General features: G+C 54.4%; 1 protein-coding gene across 6 annotated transcripts in view; it reads right to left on the bottom strand.

Moving 5' to 3' along the window:
* The window catches only part of HTR2C (5-hydroxytryptamine receptor 2C), a 370,182-nt gene that overhangs the window by 253,843 nt on the left and 98,419 nt on the right, over window positions 1-17,920 (bottom strand). For 3 of the 6 annotated variants that reach the window (XM_059732934.1, XM_059732930.1, XM_059732932.1), the window contains exon 1: window positions 6,765-7,236. The exons of 1 other annotated variant lie outside the window; for it this stretch is intronic. The gene's annotated coding sequence lies outside the window, so the exon portion shown is untranslated. Of the gene's footprint in view, window positions 1-6,764; window positions 7,237-17,187; window positions 17,239-17,920 lie in introns of those variants that run through there. 2 more of the 6 variants (XM_059732931.1, XM_059732935.1) reach the window with 2 other exon arrangements.

The following is a 17,920-nucleotide window of genomic DNA, read 5'->3' on the forward strand; positions in this document are numbered from 1 at the left end:
TTGGAAAGTTTATTCCAGATTAATTCAGCCATTTCCAAGAACAAGGCGCTGGAGACCCATGCTGCGCGGCTCACATTAGCAGATACCGTTGGCCTCCGAAACGCTCCATCACACCATGCCCAGGCCAGGGCTCGCCTGCATCAGGGCAGGGTCTTTACAGACACCGAAAAGCTGGTCAGACCCAACCCAGGGATAAGCCTTTGAAAAAGCCTCAGTTCACACCTGCTCAGGAGTCAATTTGGGGGGGGTTAAATGCTAAATGTCAGAGCTGATCAGGGCCGAGCCCCAACATCTGCGCTCTCGACTAAAAGCAGAGGTTGGACTTCTCCGGAGACAACGGCTGCCTTTACGCGTGCTCCAATTAGATGAATCGGGTCTGCTCCGTTTCAATTACAACACAAGAGCATTGCCACAGCGTCACATGTATAAGCCCCCCACAGGTTTAAAAATGGCTGCTGGGGCACTTCAATTATAGTTTAGTTAAAGCATCCCACAACCTTGGGAACCAGCCTAATTAAAATGCTCCCTCACCCCCAAGCACATGGATAGGCAGCCAATTTCCTTGATCTTGGGATCCTACAGACTACAAAGCCCGTTGTCCCATTAATGTACGTGTGAAGTATTGAGATCGTGCTTTTCCAAGACAGTCGGAGAATAACTGGAGTTAAATGCCATTCAAAATGCACGTGTGATCTTCTATCCGGGGCCCGTTTTGATGCAAGCCAAAGCCTGGGACAAACCCAATGTCTGTCTTTAGCCCCCCGACACCCGCGCTCCCTACCACACCGACTCTGCCCCAGGCAGAGCGGAGCAGGCGGCCCGAGTCAGAGCGGCAGAGGGAGCAGATGAAGATGAAGAGCCTGAAGAAGGGTGGGAGGGAGGGGGTGGAGATGGCTTGGCAAGGGAAGAGGAACTGCCAGTGCAGATGGGGAGCAGGTGCTGGGACTGAGCACACCCAGGGCAAGGGAGGAAGGAAAGCGAAAGAGCCCTCGCTAGAAAATGGGGTGCGTGGGAGGAACTGGGGCAGGAAAGAGGGGCCAAGGCTGGATGAGGCATCCAGGGATGGGGAGCCCAGGCAAGGGGCAAAAGGAGCCATGCCTGGGGAAAACAGAAAGGCGACTGCGTGCTCAGCCAACACTGGACCTCGGTCAGCAAAGAGCTGGCAAAACACCCCAGGGCTGCTACTGCTCTCGGTGCCCTGCAGAGATGCACCGACTAGGAGCCCTGGTACCGGGAACAGCACAGCCGTGCCCGCTTCAGGGCTCAGATGGCCAGGGAAGCATGGGGGCAGGTCCCCGCTTTGTTTGCAGAGGCAGGGGCTGCCGAGAGGGAGAGGACAGGCGACGGTCTCTTGGGTAAAGCAGCCAAATTCTTCCCAGGGCACGGCACCCTCCCCTGTCCCGGCTACACGGCTCCCACGCGCTGCTGAGCAAGTCGCTGAAACCAGACCTCTCCCGGGCAGCCTCACTCGCTCCTCGTTTTGTGATGAGCGACTAGCACTCGAGGCCGGATTTGCTTTAGGAGCCAAAAAAGGAACTAAATCTTCCCATATCAGAGCGCTGGCCTCTCGTGAGTTTTGCTGCTCGTGTACTATTCGTTACTAATGCAGGTCCTATTCCAGTAAGATTACTCCCCTCTCTGCCCTCGTGGGAACATGTAAAACATTCACACGTTTATAAATGACATACCAACATGCCTAAAAGCAAATCCCAATACTGCACATCAACAAAACAATACATCAGTTTGGTAAGGATAACCCGGGGTCTGGGCAGCGTGACACAAACCGAGAGCTGGCTCAAAACGCCTAGCGATGTCAGGAACGGGAACGGCGCGGCTCCGCCGTGACAGCTGAGCACAGCTTGAGAACAAAGTCCTGGAAATGAAGATCCTGCACTTGGTTGGGGAGAACAGAACGGGGGAAAAAAAAAAACCTGATTTCAGAGCCACCGCCTACCCCAGAGACTGGAGTCTGTGCCCCTCTTAAAACATTAGTGCTGTTCTCAAAACCAGTACATACTTTTCAGATTATCTTCCCACTCCTGTGTGTGTGTGATTTCAGCCTCCTGCCTGTTGGGCCACTTTAGCCACGCTAACTCCACGTGTGTGTTGTGCTTGGCTTCGTGGACAACACCTGCTCATTCAGGAGCGTCCCTCTGCTCTCCCGGGACTCCTCGTCTCCACGTCTCGCGCAGCTTGGGGCTCACACGCAGACTTCTCCATCGTCTTGCTACGGCACCCGTTGATCAGGGCTGACACTTCCCAGAAAAATAAAGGCTTCCAGTTCCTGGAAGCTGTGGCTGTATAACTGGCATGGTATCCACACGGTCTCTCTCACCCCCAGACATTTCACAAGTGCACGTACGTTGTCCTTTAGGGTGCTGCGTACACACGTGCATGTGCACACACAATTGAACAGGACTATACCTTGTGGTCTGTATAATTATACAATTGGATTTGTGAAAACAATAGGCAGGGTTGTCATGAAGTCCTGGCCTACAAGAGCGGTCCATTTTGAAATACTCCAAGCACCCACCAGGTCCTGGTGACTACGTCTGCGCACAGGGGTGTGGGACAGACACTGCATAAACTGCTTCGACCCAAATTAGTTAAGTCTGATACTACATTCAACCAGGTTTATCTCAAACCGGTTTCAGCCATTTTCAAACTGGTTTACGTGCACTGCACATCTGTTCTGTTACAGGTTTAAACCAGTTTCTGATCACTTAAACCGGTTTACGTGCAATGTCCGTCCCTAGCCACAGAGTAAAGTTAAACCTATCCTGTTCCTGGAGCGTGGCCCCCCTGTAACCAACAGGCCACAGACCGCCAAAGCCAAGCTTTCTCCCTAAACCGACCGGTCCAGGAATCGCTGCAATGCGAAAGGTGCATCACAGCAGACCAACTCAACAGCACAGCTTACAGCAGGAAGTTAAAATGCCATTTCCAGCTGGAGCGTCGGCAGGAACGCAATCGTCCAAACTAGAAGGAACCCATCGTGGTATCTGCAGTGACAACAAGTGCTCAAGAGCCTGACAACCGCATCCGATCCAAAAAGTGGAACTTCGGCCACCATAATGACGTTTCCATCATCGCACGAAGGCCGAGAGCCGGGAGGGCAATGACACCTGGCGCATCGCAGCCACCGCTGCCTTCACGTCCACCGCGGCTCTTCCACGGTCGCCTCCCAGAGCACTGGTGTGGCTGCGAGACCCTGACCACAGCCAAGTCCGAACGCACAGCACCGCACGCCAGCTTCTTTGCGCATCGGATGGGAAGCAGCCACGCTTGCAGCCCACCCGCAGATGCAACATGGGACCCAGGTCTTGGTAAGCGTCTCCTCCCTCCCCTTCTCAGCATCTTGTAGCAGCTGGTTGAGCAGTCTTTTGACAGCACAATTTACAGGCTGGCGCATGCAGAGGACGATCAGAAGTTTTACCGAACAGATTCTGCAAGCAAATTCTCTAGAGTTTGGTGCATTATTTTCTCCTCCATTTCCCCTGAAAATTAATATTTAGATTTATATGCACACAGTTTCTTGGAACACAATTCGTGTGTGTAAATAAATGACAATTTTTCATGCATGGGTACGATGAGCTTCGAGACCCAAACATATGTGCAATCCTCCAGCCAGCCAAACCCATTTACAGCTTAATAATGCCTGTTTGACCACCCAGGACCCAGCTCTGCTCTCACACAAGCTGATCCCGGGGACGGGCCATTGAGGAGCTGACAGCTGCCAAAAGCTCTTCCCGATTTGCATAGAAGTTTAAATCATTTTTGCCTGCATCTCAGTCTGGCTGTCCTGCTTCCGAGAAAAGCAAAGTCAGCCGGAGGGAGGTACCAATCTGGTGGGAAAGATGGGGCGTTTGGCTTTCACTGCTGATCAGTTATTTTAACACAGCCTTTGAGGCTACGGACAAATAAACGTGCCCCACAACTGCTTTAGAAGGAGGGCACCACCCTGGCATGCGGCAAGCTGGCTAGCTCACTAGCTTCAGCCCCAAATGAAACTGCTAAACTTGCAATGGTTTTGCTACCTGCAGATTGCTTCAAGAGCATCCCCCAGCACAGCTGCATCGCTACGAGCGTACACAGGGTTAGGCGACGGCCGTTGCTCCCCATGCGTGGGACCCAAGCAAACCCGTGGGATCTTGGCCCCTGGCCACGGGAGGCAGTCGGCTCTCCACAGTGGCAGGGTGCATGTTAGGGCGGCCAGCCCTCCTGGACTGGCCGGAAGCCTACCCGAATCGGCATCCATCTCCCAGTGACTCCTGAAAGCAACCCGGGGGATTTTAATAGGGTATTTTAAGGGGGAAACAAAGTCTCCTGGAATAGCTTCAGTCAGAGGTGGCAATGCTAGAGCATGCACACAGGTAGTTTTGGCGCACTGCCCTTCTCCACCTGGTTCGGGGGCCTGCACCTATGAGCCCACAAATGAGCTTTGCTTGAGGAAAGCATCTCTATTGCCTTCTGCTTGTCTCTCCCCAGCTCATGTCGCCCCACGAATGCCAGCCCCCTCCCTGGGCTCGCCAGGCCAGACGCTCTCCCCGCGTCAGATCAATTCCTGCAGGGACATCCCAGGCCCCACCACGACCGCGTCCGATTCTCCTGCTTACAATAATGTCTCAAAATCATCCATGCAGCTGTCAGCAGTGTACGCCTGCCGTGGCCCCTTGGCCCACGACTACTCCTGCAGCACGGGCATTTCTCGTCCCCCTCCAAGATCCCTCTGGACGAAGCGTTTCCAGTTCAGATGCATATTCTTGCTCTTTCACTTCCCCCCCCCCCCCACTTCCAAATCCTCCTCCCCGCACGCACGCTTTTTTGGAAGAGTTTGACATTGCTCTTCCCAAGTTCATCTTTTATCACATTTCTTATGGTCCTGTGGAGATATTACAAATGCTACGGCAGGCTCTTTCTGGCATTCATATCCCTCTTCATTTCTCTCTCCTTTAGCAGCTGCCTTGCCTCTCGAAATGCAATTCTACGTTTATTCAACTTGGCCTTAGCTTCTTTACTGCAATTTCTTTTCATTTGAAAATCGACGCTAGAACCAGAACAGATTGGTAGCTTTGCAAGAAATTGGAGAAAGGATCTTTCTGGTCTTCTGTCTACCGCAAGACAAACCTAAAAGGCTTTACACTGATTTCTATGTGGGCTTTTTCCTCTTTCCATTCCCTGGCCTTGATAACAGGCTAAATATCATTTCTGTTCCTGTCACTCCACATCAAAGATAAACCTCATTGTCCTTGGTACTGTGCAAGCAAGGGGGAGGAAACGCACTTGCCCCTGCCCAGGGGACCTGCCATCGAAGTACGCAGCATGAGAAGATGTGGGAGCACGAGCAGATTTGGGGGGCAGAGAAGATGAGGCAACTGCGGGGCGGTTAGAAAGAAGCAGCTTGGCCATCCGCAGACACTTGACAGGGCTCGGGAGGCAGCACAGCAGGTGAACTGGCACCCCTTGCAATGGGAAGCTTGTAGCTATAACCAGAGGAAGAGCTTGGCTGATTTAGAGCCCATTCGGGCATCCTGAGAGGCCTCAGCTCTGGTTTGGGCTACTCCCCGGCGAGCTCAGCCCCGAGGGAACGGCACAGACCCTTGCTCTCCCGCTTTCTGGAGTCGTTTTAGGCTGCCAGGAGGAGCAGGGCCTGGCTCCTGCCAAAGCGGGTGATTTGCGTGCTGGGCTGCTGCGGCTCAGCGCGCTCTCGTCTCCACGTCAGGAAAGCATTGCTTTTCCAATCTGCACCGGGAGCCCAACAGACAATTAAATGGGTATTTACAAACACGCGCAAAGTGAGGAGCTATTAGGGGAGCGAGACAATCGAGAGAAACCAGACCTGCATACAGAAGCATTTGCATTCGCCCAAGGACCTGCTTTACAGGGCCGTTCTCATCGGCAACGGCTTTAAATGCGTTAGGACCGGCCCTAACGCTGACCGCAATAAGAGACATTGAAAGACCCATTGGTTTTTCAGAGCCACGCAGACTTTGAGCCACCTGGCCAGCCCAGGGCTCCCAGCAGAGCCATCCCCACCCCACAAAACGGGGCAAAGCAGCAGACAAGAAGAGGAGGGTCCAGCTGAGAACCAGACGGCCCACCCAGCACTTCTGCAACGCTCTGCTTGGCGCACACTACAGGTCCTCCTCCGCGCGCTGCACTCGGACACCGTCTCTGAACACCGCAACCAGAGAGCCGGGGGTCCCTGGTTCGCACGGCAGAGGTTTGGGTGCTTAGCCTCCTTCCAAGCCCCGGCCGGCCAGCCCACGTAACAGCCAACAAGTGAGGACTTTTACGTCTGGAGCCTACAACATCTGGGGCTCTCCAGACTCCCCAGGAAACAGCTGCCAGGGCCTGGAATAAGGTGTTGAGGCCAGCAGGCACAGGACAGGGCTGGCCTCCACAGCACCCCTCAGTGCCCCGAGATAGCACCCCCCAGCCTGCCTCGGTTTCCCCTTACAGTCCCACCATCCGAAGCACTTAAACTAAACGCTCCCCTGCACGGCCTCAGATGCGTTTCAGCCTTCCCTTTGGCACTTCAGGCAACCCTCCCCTTAGCAGGCTTCGTTGCACCCCCAGTTCACATTCCCAGTCCACACCAGTAACCCAGGGGGCTTGGCCAGTCCCTCTGCAGAGCGCAAGCCTCCTCCTGCCCGTGCCCCTGGACTCACGACTCCTTCCCCATGGCCAAGAGACTCCAGCCCCTTCCTCCACGGGCGGTGTGGCCTCACACAGGCTCCCTGAGCCCACCCCACGGAGCCTACCTTGGTCCTGGGCTCGCGGCGTCCTCCTTCCTGCGTCTCCCTCCAGCTCCCCCTAAGCACTGGGAAGTGGCTGCACCTGACAAGTCTCCAGCCCATCAGCGTCACCTGTTGCAGGTGCGGCCGCTAACCGCCCTGGCGCTCTGGAAAGCCTGCTGCCGGCCTGCCACCATCCGCTCCGGCCAAGGGGAGACAGGCCTCAGGGCTGCGGGTTTGAGGCTCGGCCCTAGCAAACCCCTACAGGTGGATCCCGTCCACACTGGGGGTGCCTCATTTCCCTCAGGAAAGGGTTTAAACGACAGGAGACACCAGGACAAGCCCAGTGCTGTCGTCCTGCAGGCTGGGGCTCCCCGCTGTGCACGGAAAGGTGCCCGCAGGCCTGGCGAGGAGCGGGGCTTTCCGGACTCTGAGCCCCCCGGGCTGCGGCTTTTGCAGGGATTGTGCTGGGCTGGCCCAGGGGCCAGGATGCAAATCCAAGCATGCGCTACGCTTTTAAAGACCTGCTTGTCTCGTCTCCCCGTAACAGGCCGGTGCGCTGACCACGAGAAGGGGACAGCTGAGCGCCCATGCCAGCTGCAACCGGAGAGGTTTCTCAGCTGCCCGCCCTGCCTTCACAGCACTGCGGCCGATTGCCAAGCGTGCGGGGAGACCGAACCACAAACCATCGCTGCCGCTCCCAGCCGGAGAGCTCGGGGCGCGTTATGGCTCGGGATTACAAGAGCATTATCAGGTTAGGTACTGAACCGCTCTCTCCTCCGGGACCTGCTGTACGCTGGGGCACGCAGACAGCTGAACGACGAGGAAGGAAACAGCAGGAGCAGAGCAGGAGGGGGTTTGGTTTTAAATCGGGGGGGGAAAATCAACCCCGTATGAGAATAAAAATATAGGACAAAGATCCTCCCCTGCCCTGAGGCATTGCGCAAAAAAATCAACCACGAACGGGCCAACAATCTTTCCAAGAGACTTTTCTTTCCTCAAACCACATAAAGATTTAAATAAAGAAGTATCTAGGACAACCAGGAACGAAGCCAGCTCCTGGGTGGGTTCTCACTTCTCTGCATTTCCAGAGGGCCAGGGAGTAATTCTGGCACGAAACTACTGGTTTCATTCCCATTCAGTGCTCTAAGGACTTGTCCATGGCGGGGTTTCTGGCCAGAATAACCAGGGAGGGCCAGGACGGGGTCCCACGAGGTCCTCGGGATAAAGCACCCACCCGAGACATGGCACAGGGGCCTCTGCATCCGTGGGTCAGCACCAGCCCCCGGGGCTATGGCCTCCCCGCTTCCTGGGGTCTCCTGTCATTTCAGGCCTGTGCACAATGATCCCAGACACCGAACTACAATGTGCTCTGGTCACTCAGACTCAGCAGCACCACACTTGCACACACACCCCCCATGCACACCTATAAAAACAACCGTGAACACTGTGGACCCAGTCCTCTGCTTCACTCTGCCGGTTTCAGTGGAGGCTGCCAGATGTCCTGCAGTTTGGGATCCGGCTCCATTCTCTATCGCAGCTGCGCTGGACACAGAAAGGATTTTTCCAAAATGCAGCCAGACCAACCTGCCAAGACGTCCTAGGTCCCTGCGCCGCGCTGCCGCAGCACCATCGCTTCAGCCGCAGGTCTAAAAGTTTTCCTGATCTGGGGCCGGTACCTTGCACACCTCCAAATACCAGGGAGACGCGGCATTGGGGGAAGGTGAATAAACCACTTAGGAATTTAAAGCCCGTTTGTCCAAAAGAAGCTGCAGTTGGCGCAAGCCTGACCGATTCGTCTCGTCTGAATCGGGACATATTTTCTGCAAGTTTCCCAGAAAGATTAATAGAGGCAGTTGCCACAGCTTACTGTAGTTAAAGGGGAAGGCCATCAATTACTAGCAGTGGGAAGCACTGTGCTAGATTAATAAATATTACATTGAACCTTTTTCTAAAGCCTGATTGATGCTTTTGGAGGGGGCTTCCAGCACGGGCAGTCTGGCCGCATAGCGCGGTTACGGCCCCGCAAAGCGCACAGGATGCCTTGCCAGTAGCCATACGATGAAAGAAACTCAGGTTGCTCCCAGCTTCAGCGGCAGCTTGGAAAACGTGCCTCGAGCCAGGTCTCATTGCAGTCCTTCTCCCTGATCTTGTCCTGAACCAGGATTTCAGGACAGCTCAAGTCCTTGTACAGGTATGTTGCACAGAGGTAGCGCTCCCTCCACGGGCCTTTCCGTTCCCAGCTACGGGCACGTCTGTCTGCTCAGCGTCTCGACTGGGGGGAGCACCGGTCCGAAGCAAGCACGTGGAGACAGAGGCAGGCCCCAGGACGGTTCATTTGTTGAGCAGCACGTGGCCCATGGCACGGGGGATATGAGCACTACGGACCCATGCATGTTATACTGTAGACATGCGTGCAAGTGGGCGTCGAACCTGTACAGAGCCTGGAAATGAGCCCCTTTCAAAGCCGACTAATGTGCTTTTGCTGGCTGGTGGATGCACTGCCCACGGGGGGGTCCGATCGGTCGGCTGACTCTGCCAAGCCCTGCTTTGACGGGATGGCAGGATCCGGAAACGGCAGCTCCCAGCTAAAGAGGGAAATGGCTCAGATGGGAAGCTTGCCCCAACCCTGACTGACTCACAGCCACCACGCAGCAGGTCTCCAAGTCCTGAGAGCTAGCCTCTTCCCAGGCTGACCCCTCATCTAGTCTTGGCACGTTGCAGACATCTGCATTCATGTGGGCAGCGTCGCAACTCGCCCTTGCCAAGGGCTGGCCAAAGAAGGCAAGAGATGGACGTGACAAGGAGAAGCAGCTACAAGAACCTTCTGGTTTCTCCAAACAGCCCGCCCCCAGGAAGTTCACAACCAATTTAAACATTGAAAGCAAACTATTACAATGCCATCTGGCTGAACCTTAAGTCTCCATCGCCTGCCATAACCAGTATGACACTGGGACATAACAAGGTCACCAGCCAGGATGAGCACGGCCAGGGAGATGGGCTCCCGGGGACAGTCACAGCCACGAGCTAACTACCACAACGCACCCCTGAAGCCAGGTGCATCTCTGCGGGATGCTGCGGGAAGGATGACGCCGACACAAACCACCCAACCTCAGCTCCCGGCTGTGCGGAGCGGCATGGGAAAAGCTGAACTCTCTGTGCTATTTGCAAACTGGCAGAGACTCCAATTTCCTGCCAATTGGTATTATTATTATTACAAAAGCTTGGCCTATTTTTCCTGTTTTTCAGCCAAGAAATCTGGGAGACGTGCTCCTCCTGCTCCGAGTGCTTGTGCTGGCCGGCCCGCCATGCGCATGCTGAACTAGTTGCATCTCCTTCCTGCTATTATAAGTCCCTTTCTAATCACACAGGCATGCACAGGACAGAGCTGGCTCGGCCCTCCGGAGGCCACGGAGCCTGACCCCCGCCGTCCTCCTCTCGACCCACCCGTTACCCCACAGGGCACGGCGACGCTCGGCACCATCGCAGGACACGCCAGAGCGTGCACGGCACATTCAGCCTTCGCTGCCCTCTCTTTGATGTCTTTATGGCGTGTCCAGCTGAACACAACACTGCAGTACAGGGCTGGAAAGGGCGTTAGGGTTTAGCTCCTGGGCAGCCCCTGGCCCAGTGCGGGAACCAGGGCAGTCCCAGGCCAGATTGCCAGCCCCGCTTGGTGGGGACCTGGGGCTGGCTCTGACACTCAGCTCGCGAAAGCCTGTGATATGCACACACGCACGTCAGCACACACACACGGACAGGCGAGGTTCTTTGGGTAGATGTGATAACTTTTATTAAAACAACTAAATAGTTGGAAAAATTGTTCTTTGCAAGCTTTCAGGTACCAACACCCTTCTTCAGGCGTAGGGAGAGTCTGCGGTTGTTTTGTGCTCTCACGCGTGCTTCGGTTGGTCTGGAAGATGCAAATCTACCCTGCCTTCTACTCAGACGATTGGCAGGCCTCTGCCAAGGACAGCCCCAGTGTATGTTCAATTTAAGGCGCCGTACAAACCAGCCATAAGAAGTGATCTACATTATATGTGGAACATATTTATGGCTGGTTTGCCAATTTATGGAACCTTAAATTGGGTGCATGTGTAGCACCTTTGCTATTTCTGCCATGATTAACAAGTTTATCACAGCATAAATACAAAATGCAAAGGGACTCTTAAAGAAAAAGTGCTTTTGCCAGAAGGACCTGAATTTTTAGATTCCAGCAACTGTTTGGACAAAAGGTATAGACCTTCATGGCATGAAGTGTGCAGCCGCCGTCACTGTCACTGCAATGTCAAACAATGAGACTTTCTCCAAGGGTTGTGTGTCTAAATAAGTACTGGGAGAAACCAGTAGTGTGTTGCTCTGTATGACCCACTTGCTCCATTTGAAACCAGTAAACTAGCACCCTTATGAATGCAGCAGATCAGACAATCTCCAGTGAAACTTGCAGGAGCTTTCTTGGAAGGAATTTGAAGCATTTCTGTTCAAACCAGCAGCTGATCAGAAATCCAAGCCTGCTTCCCTCCAGCACTACCCCAGTGGCTCCTCGCTTGGCTTTCTCCTGCAGCCAAGCTAGCAAGGCTTCACGCGTTGCCTCCCTCCTGCCTTCTGCTTCTCCACGCACAGGCACGTAGATGCAGTCTGGCCAGTCCTTAGCATTCCTGCCTTTGCAGCGGCTTCTAAGGGACATGCTGCACGTTACACTTAGCATGTGTTGAAATGCGACAGCGAATGTGCAAGCAGTAAAATACGTGCTAAGCGTGGTCGCACTGTAGCAGAGTTAAGACTTTACATGTATTTTCAGCTGTTGTCAGATGGTTTCGTGGAGATACGAGTAATTTGGTCCTCACGCAGCCATGACATCACCCCTCTGCTGAGCCAAGTCTCCAAGCGGGACGAGGAAAACCGCACGTTAGAAGAAAACATCCTGGATCTTTCACCCATCGGGTCCTTCCAGGATAACGTTGAAAGCCAGGTGCCTGCAGCCCTGAAGACCCTGGGGCTGGCACCGACAATCAGCTGACTGTTGGCCCCAGGCCTGGGATGGGAGCCGGTTCAAGACTCCTGCGCGGTGCCAGGGCTGGGACTGAGAGTCCGGCTGCAGGCTGTGCATGGCAGAGACTGCAGTAAACACTACCGTGCAGGCGCTCAAAAAACAAGTCTTAACTTTAATACTGCACAGATTTACCCTGCACCACGTGTCCTGCACAACGAGACCCTAAGGGAAGAGCCTGGGACCTCATGGCTGTGCTTTCCCATCCTGATTAGTGATTTCAGCAGGGGCTTCTACTGCTACACTTATCATTAAATAATTTAATGGAGCATTTAACCACACCGTTAATGCTGAATGAAAGCACGCTCATTAGCTTCAGTAATCAAGACTCTCTTGCCGATAGTTACCACTGCCCTCCAGGACGACATGCGGCAGTGACCTTGAGCAGGAGCCCCTGGGCACACAGGTGACCGCGAACACATGCACACCAACGCATGCACACCGTACTACTCGCAGCACGCGGGCATGCTGTCCTAAGACACGCCGCATCGATTCTGTGGGTACCACCTCCCATGCCAGGAGCGATGCAGATGTCTCAGCGGTGCAACACAGAAGTCAGAGAGCAGCGGGGCTGGAAGGGATCTCCAGAGGTCGCATGTAGTCCAAAGGGGCTGGGAGCAAGCAGCAAAGCCCAGGAGCCTGGGAAACCCCCACGGTAGGACATAGCATCCCGGCTCCTAGATCATCCCGACCAGTGGCTGTCCAGGCTCTTCCTGAACACCTCCAGTGATGGAGAGTCCACTGCTTCCTGGTGCCTACGCCACTGCCGCGCTATCCTCACAGTGACGTTTCTCCTGATCTCCAACCTAAACCTCCTTTGCTGCAACTCCAAGCCATTGGTCTGTGTCCTCCTCTCTGCAGCAAGAGAGAAGAGGTGCTTGCCCTCCTCTCTATGGCAGCCCTTCAGGTATTTGAAGACTGCTATCGTGTCCCCTTTTAAGCACCGTTTTTGCAAGTTGTCTGTCTTCAGCCTCTCCTCTACGACTCACCTTCCAAGCCCTGGATCATCTTTGTGACCGCCTCTGGACCCTCCCAACTTCTCCACGTCCTTTGTAAACTGTGGAGCCCAGAACTGCGCACAGGGTCTGGATGAGACCTAACCAGCGCCAAGCAGAGAGGCACGATCGCCTCCCGTGTCCTGCACCTAACGATGCCTCCCAAAACCATATTCGCCTTTTGTGTGGCTGCATCACACCGCAGACTTGTATTGAGTCTTTGCTCTACCAACACTCCCAAGTCCTTTCCCACAGAGCTGCCATCCAGCCAGGGGTCCCCCGTTTTGTATTTGTGATTTTGATTATTCCCCCCAAGACGCAGCGCCTTGCATGTGTCTGCACTGAACTTCATCCTGTCAGCTCCCTCCCAGCTTTCCAAGCTGTTGAGCTCTGTCTGAATTGTGCTTGCATCCTCCAGCGTGTTCACAGTCCTTCCCAGTTTTGCATCATCCACAAACTTGTTCAAGAAGCTTCCTATGCCAGGATCCAAATCATTGGTATACATGTTGAACGGCCCCGGGCCGAGGACAGGCCCTGTGGGACTCCACTTGAAACCTCCTGTCGTTCTGGCATGGACCATTCATAATTACCCTTTGCTTGCAGCTATTGAGCCAGTTATCTGCCCACTTTGTAGTAGTTGTCCAGCCCACATTTCTCCAGTTTGTTTGTGAGAAGGTCATGCGGGACCTTGTCAAAAGCTTGGCTGAAGTCCAGATGCAAGATATCCACAGCATGCCCTTCATCCACCCAAGCAGCTCCTTTGTCCAAGAAGGAGATCGGGTTTGTCTGACACGAGCTGTTTTTCATAAGTCCATGCTGGCCGCTTGTGATCATCACTTCCTCCTCCAGATGCTTGCCCATGGTCTTCCTTAGCACGGCGCCACTTGACACCGGGCACCGGGCCTGCTCGTGGCCCGAACGTGCCTATTTAGACAAGAACGTGCCAAACAGCAGGAGAGAAAGCAGGGGGATGGCAGATCAAATCAACTGAGATTTTACAACCAACTATTCTAAAAAACACAACTTGGGCATTTAGTTCTCATTTGAAAATACCACATTTTTCTCTGTTTTTGACAAAAATATTGGATTGTTAAGAAAAACATCTCCCCTCCCACCCCAACACTAAGGCAGCATCAAGGACTGGGTGTAAAAAAAAAAAAAAAAAGACGACAGAGAGGATAGGAGGAAAATCCACTTTCTTCACAATTTCCATTGCAAAAACATGATTTTTTTTTTTTTTTAAACTTTTCAACTTTTTAAATACTTTTCCACAGAGGGGCGGAAATTGTGCATTGGTATAAAAGCACAAGTGAGCGGGTTTTCTGTTTTCTCCCACTTTTAAATTCCTTCTATTGGAAAAGTGGGGGAAAGGAGACATCTTTAAAGTTTTCCAGAAGAAAGAAATAAGAAATGGGGGGTGTCGCGCGGTGAGCAGTGCGGCAGAGGCTAACAAGCGTTTTCGGGGCTCTGAGCAGGGCGACTGCCGGGTGCCGCGGCACGGGGGGCACCAGCTGGTGGGTGGGATGGTGCCGGGCTGGCCTCTCTTCTGAACCAGTGCCCCTGGCTCACCTGGCCCACCTCGGTCACACGACTGCACTGAAGACATGCTCGCATGTTACCGCACCTGAAAAATCTCAACCAGGAGAAGACAGTAACGATCCTCCTAGGATTTTCACACCTTTCCATGAGGAACAAGAATGAGAGCACTTCCCAGTTACTTGCAAATGTGAAAATATTGCTCAGAAATTAGTTTTTATCTTATATTGTTGTCCAATCCAGCTCGTAGACCGAGGAGGCAGAGCCCCCTCCACAGCTGGACCCAGCTACAGACCGCAGGAGGCCTGGCCCGAGCCAGATCCAGCTGCCAAACCCGCTCTTCCCGCAGCGGTGCTGCCTGGAAGCAACCCTGTCACGCTGCCCATCGTCACCGATCCTGCCCGGAGACGATGCATCGCTGCCGGTCCCCGTCTTCCCAGGAAGGGTGGGTGGGTATTACTGTGCTGATCTCACCTTGAGATTACCTTTGCAAACTCCAGCTCCTAATTAAAGGCTTGGCTCTGCCTTTCCCAGCCCATAAAAAACTGCAGTGATTTAAGATGGAGTTTAGTTTCCATCAAGACCATTGATTTAGACTCTGAACTCCTTTAAGTGCCCAAAGTGGAGTCATAGCTACTTGAAGCAAGTCTAAGGAGGCATTAATCTGAGGCTGCTGCAGCTGGATGCATTAAAAAGCCTGCAGGCCACGGGTCACAGCTCTCTGTAGCATGACCCCACCTCGGCGCACCCGACTGAGACGCTGAGCAGCCCTTTTAAGTACAGGGCAATTATTGCAGCTTCACAATTAAATCAGCAAAGGCGCAGATAAGCACTAGACCGAAGGGTTTTTTTATATATAATTAGGCTCGAGTGCTGCGTACTCAAGTGCTCCGTTTAACCAGGCAGGAGATGCTCTGAAATACGTGGTCATACATTTTTTCAAGAAAGCCAAAGCAAAGCATGCTATCCAGCCGCAGTTAACCTGACCTGACATCAGCGCATGGTATTTCCATCCTGCCCTTTGCAGTAATGACAGTGATTATCGTGGGCACGATGGGGGAGCCCAGCCAGGCCAGTCGCAGGCCAGGACCCCACGGGGTAAGTCCTGAACAAGCAGAACAACAGCCCCGCGACGCTGCCAGCCAGCGTGAGTCGCTTCTCTCTCGCTGTTATTGCCTGTCCGAGACCAGCACCTGCGGGTCCCATCCTGCTGGGCACTGCACAGGTGCCAAGTGACAGGCAACCCCTTCCCCAAATTGCTCACCATGTTCCTCCTTCCAGCTGGCCAAGGGAACAGGGGCTTGGAGAGGGGGAATGATTTGCCCAAGGCCACACGGCCCATCGGTGGCAGACTGGGACAGGGATCGAACCCACATCTCTTAGCTCTGGTCAGTCCCCGGACCGTGCTGCCCCTCAGTCCGGTAGTTTCTGACCAAGCTTTGGCCATCCACCCCCCTCCTGGGCCAGGTTGTGACCCCGACACTCAGGGAGGCCCTGCTAGGGAGCCTGTTGTCTGGGACATGGTTTTATCAGTGTCTGTGTTGATTTCTATGGAAATCATTGCTCACACATCAAAACTAGGAACCAACCACTAAACTAACAACTAAATGCTATACACAAAATATTACGTAAGACCCAAGGGATCTGGCGGTTCAACCCGTCATAGCCTATGCAGCCCAGCTACTTCTCCAGAAGTTATCAGCCGCTCTCTCCTACCCACTGCAACAGGAGATCCTCGCTGCACGAAGAGCACCTCCAAACGTACACCTTTCCTCAGCTGCCTTCAGGTGCTAGCAACTTTGAGAGTTACTGATTATACCCCAAACCCAAAACCTCTCTCTGCACAACCTACTGATCTCCCTTTCTTCCTCAATTATTAGACAGGCTTTGGTGAGATTGCATTGGTGCTTGGGCGTTTCCTCTTCGCACCTAAAAGACCACTGAGTACCTCTTTTATCGTCTCACGTGGCAATGGTGGGAGAGCGGTTGCACGCCCGCATCCCATGACACCAAGTGAAAGAGTGTAAAGGCCCAGAGCTAAAACGTGGCGTGACGGTGCGCCTCCTCGGGGCCGAACTCCATGCCCCACCCCCTGTCTTGTGGGCAACCGCCCGCCACGCCTTTGATGTTAATTGATTCAATTAAGATGTCAATTAAGCAGGAGGCTGCCCATTTAGTGCCCCGATGCCAGGGGGCGCTCTCTGCGGCTCCAATCCTCCCCAATACCGCAGCCCAAGCCTCGCAGATGGCATCTCGCTGTTCCTATACTCGCCGGCCCCACAATCATCCACACAAGACCCCTCTATGATCCTCTCCGCCATCATCCAGACTACCTAGCCCCCCCAAAGCCATTTTCCCCTCTCGGGTGTGGTCCCCCCGGGACCTTTGGCCACTTGCCATGGCCCACCTCCAGACCAGTCGGGACCCCAGGCCCCCGGCTCTTGGGCGTCCCTCGCGGTGGGCCCCTGGCCCTTTTGACCCTCTCTGGTCCTGGCCCCAGCTTGGGCCAGTCGAGGGTACTCTCCCCTTCGGGCCGGGTCTCTAGCCCCTCACTCTGTCTCTGGGCCTCACCGTGCCACTGCTCCCTTTCTCCCAGGGGCAACCGCAGCACCACGCCCTGTACTCAATCACTCTCTCAGGGTCCGCCCTCCGGGCCCCCCCAACACAAGGGTAACCCACCTGGTGCTGGGGGCAAAGGGGTTAAGACGCCCCGACCCGCCTTTCACCGGGGTGGTAACTCACCTGGCACTTCCTGGGGGCTCCCGCGCCACTGAGAGCCCCACCAGGCCACCCACTCCCGGCAGCGTGCAGTTTCAGGTCGTGCCCAGGACCAGGAGCCTCCTGACCAACCCCTACAGCTCCCCCTTACCTCCGGGTGATCTCAGCAGCCCTCCGGCCAGGCGATGTTGCTGCCTGCCCCCTGCAGCCAAACTGCCCTGTTTATATGGGCAGCCCTTGCCTCTAAAATGGCCGCCCTCGTCAAGCACCTGGCGGCTGCCCGCTCCAGGCCCTTAAAGTGGCAGCACACCCAGTGCACTGCCACACGTGGCTCTGTGCAGCGTGTGTGGCATAAACGCAGCACTGGCACAACTTTTTGGTGACCACATCACCTGCCTTTACCCCAGCGGACTGTCCAACCACCCACCCCCGGGGTATTCACCCAGGGAGACAGGGGCTTGAAGCAAGCCACTCTCTCAGCCACATCACTGCCAGCCCCTTTCCCGTGTCATTTCTGCCTTAGCTGCGAAGGATGGGGACATATCTACCTGGAAGGCTGTCTAATAGTGGTGGCTGTTGGAAGCTGCTCGGTCTGGGAACATTTGAATTATATCATGGTCTAGTTGGCGCTGGTCCCGCTTTGAGCAGGGGGTTGGACTAGATGCGTCCCGTCCAGCCCTCGTTTTCTATGCTTCTACGACTTAAGCCCTCAGGTAAAATGTAGATGAGGAGCCAAAGGAGCATGATTAAAAGCAGCCTGTTCTTCGCGTGGCTCTCACCTCTGAAAGTGAGGTGCAGCCTGTTCTCCCTTGGCCCTGAGCTTGCTCTGCAAGAGGGAGAAATTCCCTCCCGTTTTGACAGAGTATATCAGACTACGGCCTCAC

The sequence above is a fragment of the Alligator mississippiensis genome, chromosome 8, assembly GCF_030867095.1.
Source record: "Alligator mississippiensis isolate rAllMis1 chromosome 8, rAllMis1, whole genome shotgun sequence".
Classification (NCBI taxonomy): Eukaryota; Metazoa; Chordata; order Crocodylia; family Alligatoridae; genus Alligator; species Alligator mississippiensis.